The sequence below is a fragment of the Thunnus maccoyii genome, chromosome 7 (genome assembly GCF_910596095.1).
Source record: "Thunnus maccoyii chromosome 7, fThuMac1.1, whole genome shotgun sequence".
In the NCBI taxonomy this organism is placed as follows: domain Eukaryota; kingdom Metazoa; phylum Chordata; class Actinopteri; order Scombriformes; family Scombridae; genus Thunnus; species Thunnus maccoyii.
Window position 1 is genome coordinate 23,239,574 of NC_056539.1, and position 13,977 is coordinate 23,253,550.

Consider the following 13,977-nt stretch of genomic DNA (forward strand, 5'->3'; position numbering starts at 1 on the left):
ACTGAGTCTTAGTTTAGTTTAAGTTAAGAGTAAGATCTCCCCTCAAATAACCCAATAACTCTGACCCTAAGTTAAGACTGCTTTTTTCCCCCACTTTTTCTAAAGGTAAAAAAAAAATTAACTCAGTAAATATCAAGGAAAATAATCACATTTGATGTGAATGAAAAAAAAACGTGGAGTAAAATGAGAAGGGTGGGTTTGAGTTGGAGTTTCTCTGTTGAATCTCGCGGTATTTGACAGCTTCCCTCCACTCTTTGACACTTGCCCCTCCTCTGCGCTCCGGGAATGCTGGGTTGTTTACATTACTGGCACACGGGTCAGAAGTGCGGTGTGATGAGGGGGGCCTAGTGGAGAGAGACTGTCTGAAAACACGTACACATCTCGACTGGCTCTGCAGCAGCCGCAGTAGAGGCTCTCTCTCTCTCTCTCTCTCTCTCTCTCTCTCTCCCCCTCTTTAAAAAACAAAACTTTACAGCGCTCAAGCAACAGTGCCACGCAGGAAGAGAGGGCCCGACGAGTCGACTTTTTGAAGCGCCCTTGGAAAGAAAAGGGAAAGTCAAAACAAAGACGACCGCCATAACCATCAGGAGAAGCTCTCAACGTGAAGAAGGAACAGCTTAGCAACAGAGTCCCACTTCCTGGTAAGAACTCAGACAGCTGACAGTGAATTTATGAAACTGTACTACAGTGGACGGCTAATGAGCCACTTGTAAACTGTTTCCTCGCTTTATTTTTGACTTGTTTGGGAATTGACAGTTATAGAAAGCTCATAATAGTCACTAGTTGTTGTTCAGATGCGACCTTGACAGTCACTTGAAAAAGTTTCTACGAAGTTCGCTAGCTAGCTTAGCCTGTTTCAGGCTATTAGCATGTTGCATTGCTAACTTTCACTACCTTGAATTTACAAAGTCGCCGCTGTCATTTGAAGTTAATAATGACACTGTAGTGTTATTACAGAGTGCGAAATGACAACTTAGCTTTCTACACATAGTAACAAATCCATTTAGCTAAATATGTGGTGGAAACAAGAGAGTAGTCAAATAGATTAGCCACTTATTATTGCCATGCTACTGTGACTGTTACAATGATGTTACAGTACACATGAGGCACAATTACTTCCTCATAAGGCCTTAAACTTCTACTCTTAAACATGAGACTCAGGCAATGTAGATCACGTTTGTCTTTTTTTCTGTATTGTTACACTAAGGCCGATTTATGTTTGTGTGTGTGTTTGCAGTGTAGGGATGTTTATGTGTTGTTTATGATTATCTGACTTTATGTATCCATTCAGTATTTTAGGGAAAGTGAGTGTTTCCAAGTCAAAGAGAATTATTAGGTAGATGCTCTCTTTCATGTGCCTGTTTTGTCATGAAATTGCATGTTTCATGTGCATCCTATAAACTTAACGCACTACAAAGGTGGCAGACTACATGTGCATACCTTACATGCTCTCAGGTGGAGGGTAGATACCTGGCTAAATGAGCAATCTGCATAGCTTCATTTTATCTGCTTAGGTTAAGCTTAGCTGGCAGCTTCCACTGAATGCCAGTGCTCGTTCAGCTGTCCAGCCACACTCATTGACAATTTATTTATAGGGCCCTGTTTATGTGTATGAAGGGGGGGAGCTAAAAATGAAAAACAGAGCTAATGGAAGTAATATTTAGGTGATAGATGTCTGATGAGGCAAAGGTAACCCACTGAAACTTGATTCATGAACTGTAGGTAGCGAAGAAGCATAAAAACATGCAAAGAGACAGGATAGTTTAAATGGCTACATGCCAGTAGCAAGTGATGACATGGAAGTAGGCTAAATGACTTTGTCTTTCACCAAGTTGCTTGTTAGCTCATCGAGGCTGGTGGTATTCAAGTAATTGTTATTTGTGTGGATAACATCAATTTGAGAGCGAGACCTCATACAAGTGGAGAGTCCAGCAGATTGTTGTGGGCATGATTGATGCATTGGCTGAGGCTGGGTGATATGAACAAAGTGAAATATCATTATATTTTTGACTAAATATCTCAATATTGATATTGTGACAATATTGTAGGCAGGGTGCAAAATTAGCTTTTTTGTCTACCAGCCAAATGGCAAGTGAATGTTCAAATTTTATCAGCCACTCAATAGATTACTATTTGCATATTTTACCAGCATTTGGCTGGTGGCTGGTGCTGATTTTGTGCCCTGATTGTAGGGATGACTATTGATACTTCCACAAAATATTTACACAATGTTTTTTTTGATAAATAATCATCAGTAATAGGGATATAGTAACTAAGTGGTTAAAGGCAAATAATAGAACAGCTAGAATCATCTGATAAGTTCAGAAAATTACATCACTTTCCTGTAATGCAGCCTTTAAAACCAGGAAAAGACAACACTTCTGCCATATCACGATATGCCGTTATCCAAAATCTAAGACGATATCTAGTCTTATATCACAATATCGATATATAGCCCAGCCCTACATCAGCCAGTGCGAGTATTAAACAATAAATGCTGCCACTTATGCAAATGTTAATCAATAGATTACTTAAATTGTTTAATCAACAATAACAAGTTTAATAAGTCAGGGTATCTTTTAATCAAGTTAAGTTTAAATAAAATCAAGTTAAAGCTTAAGAGCAAGTATATGAATTTATCCATTTGTTATTTCCAACCCTCATATGTTGGACTTCAACCAAACTAGTTAACACATACTTTCTATTCATGATAGTCACGGTATTACACAGAAATTCTAACACAAGACCACTTAAGTATTTCTTCTGAACCAAGTTGTTGAAACAAATACTTAAAAGCCATTGAGTTGTTTTCAGCAGAAATGATGTCAGTATGCTTCTGTAAACCATATAGTTAAAGTGTGTATTATATGCTGAAACATATCTGTCTGGAAAGACTTGAAGGTTGCTCCTAGCTTTCTGTTTCTGTTTCTGTTAACACTACAAGAGTTATAGCTTGGAAGACAGGGTTTATTTGGAAGAGAGCTACTGCTTGTTGTAAAGAGTTGGTTTATTTGAATGAAAAATAAATCAAGAAGTCTTCTTTGGGGGGGAAAAAAGTTACTTGTGTGACTCACTGCTTTTCTTATGAGTCAGAATGGTTATTGCAAAACCACGAAATGCTGATTACATCCAAAGCTCTGTCCAGACTTGAGTGGACAGCTTTGTAATGGCTCATCTTTCACATTATAATAATATTGATAATAATAATAAAAACAATAGTAACAATAATCATTCCAATACACATAATAATTACAATAAGCATAATAATAGTAATAAACTTGACAAGAGATAAAATAGAAAAAGAAATTAGGAGAAAATACATCTAAAATTAAACCCCACAGATGAAGTATACAAGTATGTAGGCAGCCTGGCCAACCCATTCTGGGGGTCACACGTAGGTTGAAAACATTAACTCATGCCATGTCGCTGTCGCTACCTATCATAGCCAAATATTTCAGGCGTCACACTATCACATTTGGCTACGCTGCAGAGAGATGATTCAGACGAGAGTTAGTTGGAGCCGACATACCTTGTTGACCCAATTATTACTCACTTCTATGTCGCCACATTCGATCATCGTCAAAGACAACAGGCTTTAGTCTGCCAGCATCATCAGGTGATGGAGATGAACACCGGCTGGCTCTGTGAAGTTGACTATCAAGGAATGTGTCATGAACCGGATGATCAGCAAATGGCTGCCAAATGTTTGCATCAGTGTCTGTGGTTGGGGATTTGTGCCAGTTTATCCCACTTTGAATTTCAGCTTGATTAGAGGTGAATTGTTTTTGACAGACATTAGCAAAACTTAATTATTTTTGCTTTATTCTATTGTTTGAATTTAAATAAAGGTAGCCAGACTAGAAAGTCGTGATAGCAGTGTGTTTAGGCTCTTTGACTGACAATCCCTGAAAAAAAAAAGACGCATAGAAAAAGGAGCTTTGTCATCAAAATACTTGACCCTTTCCCTGCACAATTTATTTTACTTGATTATTGGTGGAGGCACTTACGATTCCATTATTTCATGAGAAAGAAGAAACAACAGCATTTCCCTTGTTTTGACATAGTCTTTGTTCACAACATAAATATTGGCCAATGTCAGGTCAGTGTAGTCATAACGGCAGCTTTCTACTATTGAGACATTCAGAGTTAGACCTAAATTCTCATTCATTGTTGTGGATAAATCTGCTGCACCCAAAGCAGTGATTTAGCGCAGTGGAATTTACCAGATCGCTCTATCCTGTGAGAGTTTCCTGTTTTAAACCCTGGAGCTGGCCCCTTTACTGGATTAAAGATCAGATGAGACATTTGTCATCTGACCACTTTAACAGTCATCTTGCCTTTGGGTTTACACAAAGAACAAAAAAATGTTAGCGCCTTTTTTTTTTTCTCTCTTTCGCAAAGCATATTTGAAGGAAGATGCTTCCTAAGGCCATTTTTGAGCTACATTAAACACTGTCTTTTGCATGATGTCAAAGACCTTGGCCAAGAATTGTACAGAAATGATGCTGGCAAAGGTAGCAGATCACTGCTTAGGATATAGGCTCCTTTGGTGCTCCGGCCTTGCAATTTTTTTTTGTTAATATGAAATAATAAAAAAACAGAAAAAGAAAATACAAGCTTGTTGCCTTCCCCAGAAGAATTTCGAATTGAGTCTTTCCTTTCCAGGCTTAGTTTGGTAGAGTTTAGAGTAAGGTCTTTGGCAATGAGAGTGGGCTGTCTAAGCAGCTTCTTACACTCCCCTCAAATAGCCAGCCTGTCAATATTTTTCATATCCATCTCCGTTCTATCTTATGAAGGGTCACTGATGTTTCAAGCATTCAAATATCCTTAGAGGATGCCTCGCGGCTCCTCACGTCACGTGAAAGTTCTCAATTTCACTGTGGCATTGATGCTTTCTCTCACTGGGCTCTACAGTGCTCTGGGGGGAAACAGACAACAAATACATGCAAACACAAAAATGACTGACCTAGGACCCTGTTTAAAGTTTATGAAACGCTTTCAGTGACCCCAGGTCAGCTTATGCCATGACCACACAATATCAGTGATTTATTTCACTGCAAAGGCTGTTTTGAAATGCTTTTTTTTTTTTTTTTTTTTTACAGCCATGCTCTCATCTTCAGCTGTGAAATCCTCTATATGAAACAACTCTATTAACATGTAATAGAGTAATGAACCTATTCAAATAATGGATTCATTAAAACAATAACAAAGAAGGCATTTTTTTCACTTATAGTAAAGAGCCTTTTAGTGGAAAAAATGTATTCAACAAAGAGGAAGTAATAAACGGCTTCATTATGCCTGCCTTGCTAAAGTGCACAATGGAAAGGTTCAGACAGGGCCTACTTAGAAATAATGTTGTTAATCTACATGGAAAGTAAGTAGATATCTCGATGAAGACTATGATATATGTCATTTTGACATAGGTGCTGTAGCTTCTTTTAGTTAATTGGAGATGGGGAGTTGACCAGTATAGCTGTGTAATATAGCTAAAATGCTTATTTGTTAAATACACTGATGCTTTTGTTGTGTTCAGTTTGTTAATTAAGTGGGCCTTGTATTTGTGTGTCAGTACTTTAACCTTTTAATACAGTGGCAGCCTGCATAAAAACGACTTATTCGGGCTATTTCTGGACTAACTTCACATGCATTATATTGTAGATATCTGATATCTAATATCTAGTATCAGAAATACGCCTGCAGGTTACCGCCTGTTGAGGAATATGCAGCTGTATATTGTTATCTAAACAAAGCTACTAAAGCCATGTTGGCATATTGGGAACTGTCCTGGAAAGATGGCTCTCAAGCACTATTGTTTTTTTATTCAAGATCACTCTCCAATTGTCCCTTCTCCCTCTCTTTCTCTTTTGATTATCCACATGCAAAAATACGAATCCCTCAGGATACAAATTCACTTTCACAGAATAATTACAAGATGCTATATGCCACTGTAAACACCACATCAGTGACAGTGACAGTATGCATTTGTCATGAGATGAGACAAAAGCAATATGAATTTGCACTCATGAACAGAATGAGAGAAGATGATTTTTTTTTTTTTTTTTTTTTTGTGTGTGTTGCTTGCTTACTGTGCTATGGGCGTTTGTTCCAGCCTCACCACAAATGAGCCTTAATGTTTCACATGGGATTTGCTGCAGAAGAGAGCAAATTTGTATGAGAGCATCTTGTTTTGACAGACTGTCTGTTTTACCCTCCCCCTTTCTAGTGTGAAAAGCCAGGGACATTTTTTTTTTCTGTCTTGCACACTGTCTTTCTTTCTCACTTTCATTTTTTTTTCTTTCTTGTGACGTCACAGGTTGATTTGCAAGAGAAGGATCGGGGCACACTAAAGGCTTATTTATGGTAGGTTGCTCGACACTTTTTGACAAGTGTCGCTCAACAGAAATTCAAGAGTCATGCAACGTTTTCAATTCATGCTTTGGCGAAAGGTTTCGGTTGTGTCTCCATGTCACCAGATGCTATCCTCCAGCTGGCTTGTTTAGTTACATCAGCCTTATATCATCCCAACCGGGACTAATTAAACAAGGATGTTACAAGTTATCTAAGGTAACAGAACAAAATATCAATAAGGAAGTTCAGTGAAAACTACAATCTCCATGGCGACGTTAGCACTACCCAATCACACTGCGTGACAAAATACGACGGTGTTCGCAACATAACAAAATTCTCCAGGTGCGCGACATAAAAGGAAAGTGTTGAGCGGCACTTTTTTCAGTTGAAAATATGTCATTTCTGTTGAGTGAGCTACCATAAATCAGCCTTAAGGCATTTTGGTTTTAATTTAAGCTTTAAGCCTTATTCTTTGTTTTTTGTAAGCCGTTGCATTCTGGATACACCAGCTCTGTTAAAACAATGGAAACCTTTCTATTATTCTGATGTTGCAAGTAAGTGAACTGCAAAACAAACAAACAGCAAACAGTTTAAATTAATGATATTCACATTGTCCTTGCGTGTTGGCTGTTGGTTTTAAACTTGGTTTTGAAAAAAGGTTAATGTGTTAGAACTACAATTTTTCATATGCACCATGCTAGTACGTGCTGCTATTAGATGAAAACGGTATTAAGACTGTTTTCTTCATGCTGGCAATGTAAAACTGTCCAAATCCCATCCACGTACACAGTTCCACGAGGAAACTATTAAAAGAAAGAGTGTCATGCAGTCTGTGTTTTCTTAATGTGGAGCTATTCAGTCGTTCAAAATTGGATTGGCTTTACTGATTTTAATGTGAATATACTCTGAAAATGGTCTGGCTCTGTGTTATGTAGTAAAATCTATAGATAGTCTTAGATGACTCTGATCGTGGGCAGAAAACCTTAATTGAGAAATCCATATATATATTTTTCTTTTCAGTCTGTCTTTGTTTCACGCTGTCCGTCTGGGTGCGGGGGACATCTCTCTCCCTCCTCCCCTCCTTCCCTCTGTGTTTGTACCCTGACTCACAGCAGTCTTCCATGGTCTCCCTGGTCTCTCGGTTTGGCCTGGGGCTTTGAGGTTGTGGTCAAGGCCTAGGGGCATGAAGAAGGAAGAAGAGTCATAATGAGAAGCTCCCCTCAACTCCTGCTGCCCAGTCTGCCCTCGAGGCCCTTTGTCTCCCTCCCTCTCCACTTCCGTGCCACCCATCTTTTCCCCTCTTCCTCTTTTACTGCCTCTCTTCCCCCCCTTCTTCCCTGCTTAATTTCCCCACTTCTTCCCTCTTCCTACACTCAACCTCTATGACTCTCAGTCTGTCCTGCCATTCTTGCCTCTGCCCTCCTCTCCTGGGGGTCCTCTCTACCCGGGGCCTCCTCTCAGCCTCCTCCTCCTTGCCCAGCCTGGCCCACAGTCAATGGGAGGCAGGCAGCCTGACTCCCTCAGAGCAGCAGGAAGCTGCAGCAGCAGGGGTTAGGCCTGTATGGCGCTGCCGGCTGGCTCTGTCAGAAGTCCTGCCAAGCCAAGGATGAGAGACCTTTGCCAGTGCGGTATTGGGGCACCGAATAAAAATATTTTACAGATGTCTGAAGGCAGGCATCAAGAGTCAGCAGCGGCTTACTAAGGCCTAGAGCAGAGGTGTCTTTTTAAGTGCAAACGATGGTGTGTTAATGTATTTTTGCACAGTATTTATGATGAAGAAAATATAAGTTAAGAACAATGCATGGAGGAGAAAGGGTTTAATAAAGTGGTTTTCAGCAGTCTAGGCGTTTTAGGAAGTGGGTGTGTGGTGGGAGCAGGGAACTAGGCTGGACTGATTTAGAAGTGATACATTTGGTTGGATTGCGTTTGAAGAGGGGGAGAATCCGACGCTACTGTACTGTGAATGCTTGGCTGGGCGCCCAACCAGTTCTGGCTTGACAGTTTAACAGTGAATATTTAACATTGCGCCACACTGCGGGGCTTGGCTGTAAACAGCAGTCAGCAAGCAGCATAGCAGCAAAGGCCTGTCTGACACTGGGCCTTGGTTGTGAAGCCCACCTAAAAACAATGCACAAGCAGGAAACACATCTTGAAGTTCTGATTTTAGAAAAAGGCAGATGGCATGGGCTGGTGGTGTCACACTGTAAAAAAAACACCAGGATCCCCTGATGAAAGCAGCTCCCGCTTGCTTTGAACAGCGAGTCTGTCATGGTTGGTGTCTGCTGTGTGGCTCCGGGTCAAACTGTGATACGCAACTACTGGAATTTGCGCTTTTTAAGTTTTTCATGTTCAAATCGACTGAGGGGAAAAACAGAGGGGGGAAAAAACAGGAAGTCTCATTAATATTAATATTCTAATGTGTGAAGGAGGCAGGGAAGACCTCTCTGGTTTAGCTGCTTTCATCCCCTGTTGTGGAGCTTTTCTCTCTCTTTTTCCATCTCTCTTGCTCTCTTTCTTCCCTTCTGTCTTTTTCTGCCGTTTCAGTTACTGGCATTTTCATTTTCTGAAAATCTCTCTTGTGATATAGATAAGCCTACACTTGTATTTTTTACAAGATTCTTTTGGTGAAAATATCTATTTAATGAACATGTAAAATGTTGGTGTGAAGCATCATCAAACATATCTATTGATAGTTCTAGCTGTAACACACAAATCAGAATATTAGGTGGCATTTTGGGGGTATGAATGACCTAAATTTCAACAGGAATTTGGTCAGACTTTGGTGATGTTGACATTTAATTTTGGTTGTATGTGGGGATATTGATGATGATGCATCATGGACCATACTCTCCTTGTATTGTTTTGGATTAGTATTTGAGTATTTATTTTCTGATGGGTATAAAAGTAAACCTACGCCTTTTTTAAAATGCAAACTGCTCCTCTCAAGTATAAATTGAGGGCAGCAGTTTGTGTGATTGCTCCTCTAAGAGACTGCTCCTCTGTGCCCAATGAACAGTTTAGATGAGGAGGTTCTCATTATTTGTGCTGTTTCTGATGACAGAGTGAAGATGTGGCAAGAGTGACAAAGTGTAAGCGCGGTTGTGTGATTGGAGAGGGATGGATGGGAGAGAAGAAAGGAAGGAATTGATTATACGATGTTTAGAGTGGAGTGAGACGGATTTGATGACAGGATTAAGATAGTGGTTAAGACTTTATTTGCTATTATGAGCTGGACAAGGATATCTATTTACAAGATTGTGACACATGATTATTTCCTGCTTTTCCAGGCTCTGTTCCCATCTCTGAGTATTTGTGAGAGGTCTTGTGTGATTTTGGAACTTGGACTCTGTAATTTCAGGCTAGTCACATTTTAAGGGGCCCAGTGTTCAGCTAAGCGGTCAAACAGAGTTTGGGATTCCTCATCATTTGCTCCATGTCTTTGAATTCATATGAGTCCAGCAGAGATTAACATCCCAATGGGAATTAGGTTTAAAATAAACAAATGGTGCGTTTGATGTTGAGTTGTGGCCTTGTTAAGCCCCAGTTGGCCCTGATATCTAGAAATGAGGCTGATTTGTGGAGTTTTACAGATGTTGGGTGAACGGAGGGCAGAGTCCAGCCTCTGTGTGAGGGATGGTGGAACAGGTCTGACATCTCTCCTGAACTGAAAAGGGAAATCCCTGCAGGCACAAAGTAGAGAGGAGGGATAGGGGTGGAGGGCGAGGATGGAGAGAAGTGCGACCCCTTAGGGGTAACGTTATTCTCTGATCGTCAGCTGCTTACACACACACTCGCGCACATTCTCGGATGCTCTGTCGGTGTGCCGGGTGATGCACTCATGCAAAGAAGGATGAGTGCCTGAGGAATAAAAATAAACGCTGAACTTCTTGTGTGCGTGCATTTGTGTGTCTGCCTATGCATGTGTTGTGCTCACAGGTATGTGGGGTTATGTTTCGATAATTATTTGAGTCCAAATGTACATTTTTGAGGTATTTGGCTTGCACTTTTGGCTTAAGGTAGCTAGAGCAGTTTAGAAACAGCAGAATAAGCTTCATTTCTCACTTCATTATTGTGCACCGAAAATAGACAAAGCATATATTTTCTTTCCCTAGAATACTGATGTGTAATAGAGACGTTGCAAGTAAAGAAATAGGAGCCAGCAGATTTTGTTTTCTCAAGTACCCATTTCAAAACATGTTGACTGTCTTTTATATAGTCACATTATTCCTGATTTATTTTCAGTCCAAGTTTTCCTCAAAGGCTCATCTACCCTTCAAGGCAGAGCCATATGTCTGGAAATGAACAATGCATCCCTGCCTGCATCACTGTTATTAACCGTCGTACTGTTTTTGTTTTTCAAATTTCAATTTCAGCAGGGTGGGGGAAAAGAAAAAAAAATCTTGAAGGAAAACCTGAAGAAACCTTGAGCTGTTGATTTGGCTTTGCTTTCTAGATTTTACATATTTGGTCAAAGCAAATCATTTCAATGTGATGTGATCCTAAGCCAGGATGAACTGTGCTTCTGGAATCAACTGAAAGATTCACGTTATTGTCTGTTTCATACTAAGGAGTTGTCTTTCTTGGCAGTGTGACACCGACACTCGAATGCAGAGACAGCACTGTACTTGACCTCCGATAGAGTAGTAGTGCTCTGGATCTGGTTAGGAGATTGTGTGTGCGTGTGTGTGCGGCAGCCAGCAGGGCCCACCGCAGAAGCCACAGCAGGCTGAAACCGAACCAGAGCCAGACCAAGCTTGATTTTTGTGGAGCCATGTTCTCATGGGCCCACTATTAGTATGTATTCAGTATATGCATCCAGTTTGACATTTATTTCTGTGCGAGCCTGCATCTGTTCGGGTGCATGTTTACGTGTATTACATCGATATGTGGGCCGCACTTTGTATCGCTTTTTCTTCTTTTAAAGTGACAGAGTTGAGGTACGGTTCTTTTGGGTCCTAGATGTTTCCATTACTGACGGTGAAGATGCTGAAGGGCTGTGGTCGTATTCCCCCGTCCCCCCCTCGGAGCATATAAGGCTTGAGCCCAGTAAAGCCCCAACACGAGCCCTTAGCCCTCACGTTAGCACTCAGCTATGTAACGAGACATGCCTGGGAACTGCTCCTCTCACATTACTAATGATTTGGACATCTTGCTTTTGTCATTTCCTCTTAGACAAACTTCGACGCTGACGCTGGCTAACTGCTTCAAACTATCCAGGGAAAAGGGGGAAAAAACCTGCTTGAAGGGAGTATGAGAGACTGCTGGTCTCTCATTCACCAGATGTTTTTTTTTTAATGGTTGTTTCACAGATGAGAAACTCAAATGACAGGCCTCATCGTCTCCAAACAACACAGGGATGGATCAGCAGTTGTTGCTTTGTCACTGCTGTCCTAGAACCTGCATACAGGGTAGAAAGCACTACTTCTGCTACAAGTTTCTCTATCAGTTGGTTGTTTGAATTATGCAATTTCTGGTTCAAATGGGCCATGTCTTCTCTGTCTCCTGCTTCATCACCTCCTTTATCGAAATTACCAGAGGTAAATGTAATTTCAGAGTCTGAATGCTGCCTGGAAGATGATGCTCTCGTGTGTTGACTCCTGTTAACATGATCACGAGGTTAGGCTTCAGAAAACACAGCTGTTTTGATGAAGACCAGACCCTTGGTCGCAATGCTGTGTAAAACAATCCTTTATTTAGAACAGAACATAAAACTGCGTGAGGCATTCCCTCATTTTATTTTTTATTAAATTTCCTCATTTGTCCCCATTTTTCTTTCTTTCTCTCTCTTTTTTTTTTTTTTTTAAACTATAAGCCCTCTAGCCTTGCAGACAAACTGGGCCCCCGCCCTGTGGTACAGAATGTCACATCTGATATCCTGGTGCCAGAGGTGATGAAGCTAATTTGGTGGTCAGTCAGTGACATGGCTAACAAACAAAGCCCTTATTGGTCCTCCAGCACTGGAAGCTCTGCTCTGCTGCGCAATGCTCTGTTTTGCATCGTGAATGCCACGGGGCACTAATGCAACCTAAAGCCTTGGGTTCTTCGTTATGCTGTGGTGTGCAAATTTGGGTGTGGATATTTGGTTCAAATAAATTGAGAGGTGTGCTCCCTAAGAAAATACCTAAATTGCTGCTTTAATAACCAAATAACTAAATTATCATAGAATTTAGCTTTATTTTGCTGCTTTTGTTTTGCTGGTGGCTTACAGTGTAAAGATTGTTCAATGTAGAGAGGTTTAAATAGCGTATAATATACTGAGCTCAACCTGAATATATTAATTTCAAATATCATAACATATTTGGGGGTTTTCACATTAAAGTGCCACATTTGAACAGCAACAACAATGACAGCACTGCTTTCTCCTAGAAAGGCTAGACCTGGCAATCATTTGACGATTTTATGTAGAGCTGCAACAGTTAGTTGATTAATCGATTAGTTGATCAACAGAAAACTAATCGCCACCTATTTTTACAGTTGATTAATCGTTTTGAGTCATTTTTTCAAGAGGAAATGTCCAAATTCTCTGATTCCAGCTTCTAAACTAAATATCTTCGGGTTGTGGACTGGTGGTGAGGACAAAAGAAGACATCTGTGGACGTCGTCTTGATCTACATTTTTCACCATTTTCGGACATTTTATAAACCAAAGAACTAATCAATTAATTGTGAAAATAATCAACAGATTAATCGATAATGAAAATAATCATTAGTTGCTATGGTGCTATAGTTGCTATAGTTTTATGTTCTTAAATACAAGACTTTATAGCTCTTTCTTTTCTTACATTACAATAAATTGAATATTTTGGGGTTTCTGATTGTTGGTTGGACAAAACAAGACATTTGATGATGTCACATTGGATGCTAGGGTATTATGATTGGCATTTTTCACTTTTCTCTGATGTTTAATAGACCAAATTATTAATCACCTTATCAAGAAACGATTAGCGTATTAATAATCAAAATTGCAACCCTAAACCAGACACTTCACATTTGTATTTCCATGTCTCTGTGTTAGCCTGGACGTTATGTTAATAGTCTCAAAGATTTCCTCTATAATAGTGCATTTAACTTTATGTGGCACCCTAGAAGTTATAATTCTGTTCTCGGACCAATTTTAGCCAGGAGTTGGAACTACATCTATGCTTCAAACACGTGCCTTAGATATGGGGGGGATACATTCAAAATGTATTAGATGTCCTGCCTATTCATTCCCTTGAACATCCTAAAAAGTTATGGCATCACTTGCAGTTAGATCAGCCTGCCAAAATTAAGTGCTCTTGATTTTCACATATTATGCATTCAGTTTCTATTTTAACTGAGGTGTGATGGTGATATGGCATTTTGAAGGGCTGTGAATGTAGTGAGGGTGTGCAAGCATAGCCCAAACCCCCAGGGTCCCCTCTCCTGAACGCCTGGGGGGGTTCTCTCCTTCACACAGCCTGCTCCTTCACACACCGAGCTGGTTTCTGAGGGATCACACAGCTGTCTTAAATGCAGCTCTGTTTTTGCATACTTTGCCCACACAATTTTGTTTTCCTTACACAGTCAGCAATTTGTCAATATACCTTGTCTATTCTCAGTGATTGACAGTATGAATTGGTTTTACCTAGGAAAAGGGGGGGGTGATGAG

At 40.2% G+C, this 13,977-nt stretch overlaps 1 protein-coding gene across 1 annotated transcript in view; it reads left to right on the forward strand.

Moving 5' to 3' along the window:
* Positions 1-263: 263 nt before the first annotated feature.
* nek7 (NIMA-related kinase 7) overlaps positions 264-13,977 on the forward strand; it is a 65,175-nt gene continuing 51,461 nt past the window's right edge. Inside the window, exon 1 of the mRNA XM_042417379.1 lies at positions 264-641. The gene's annotated coding sequence lies outside the window, so the exon portion shown is untranslated. The remainder of the gene's footprint in view (positions 642-13,977) is intronic.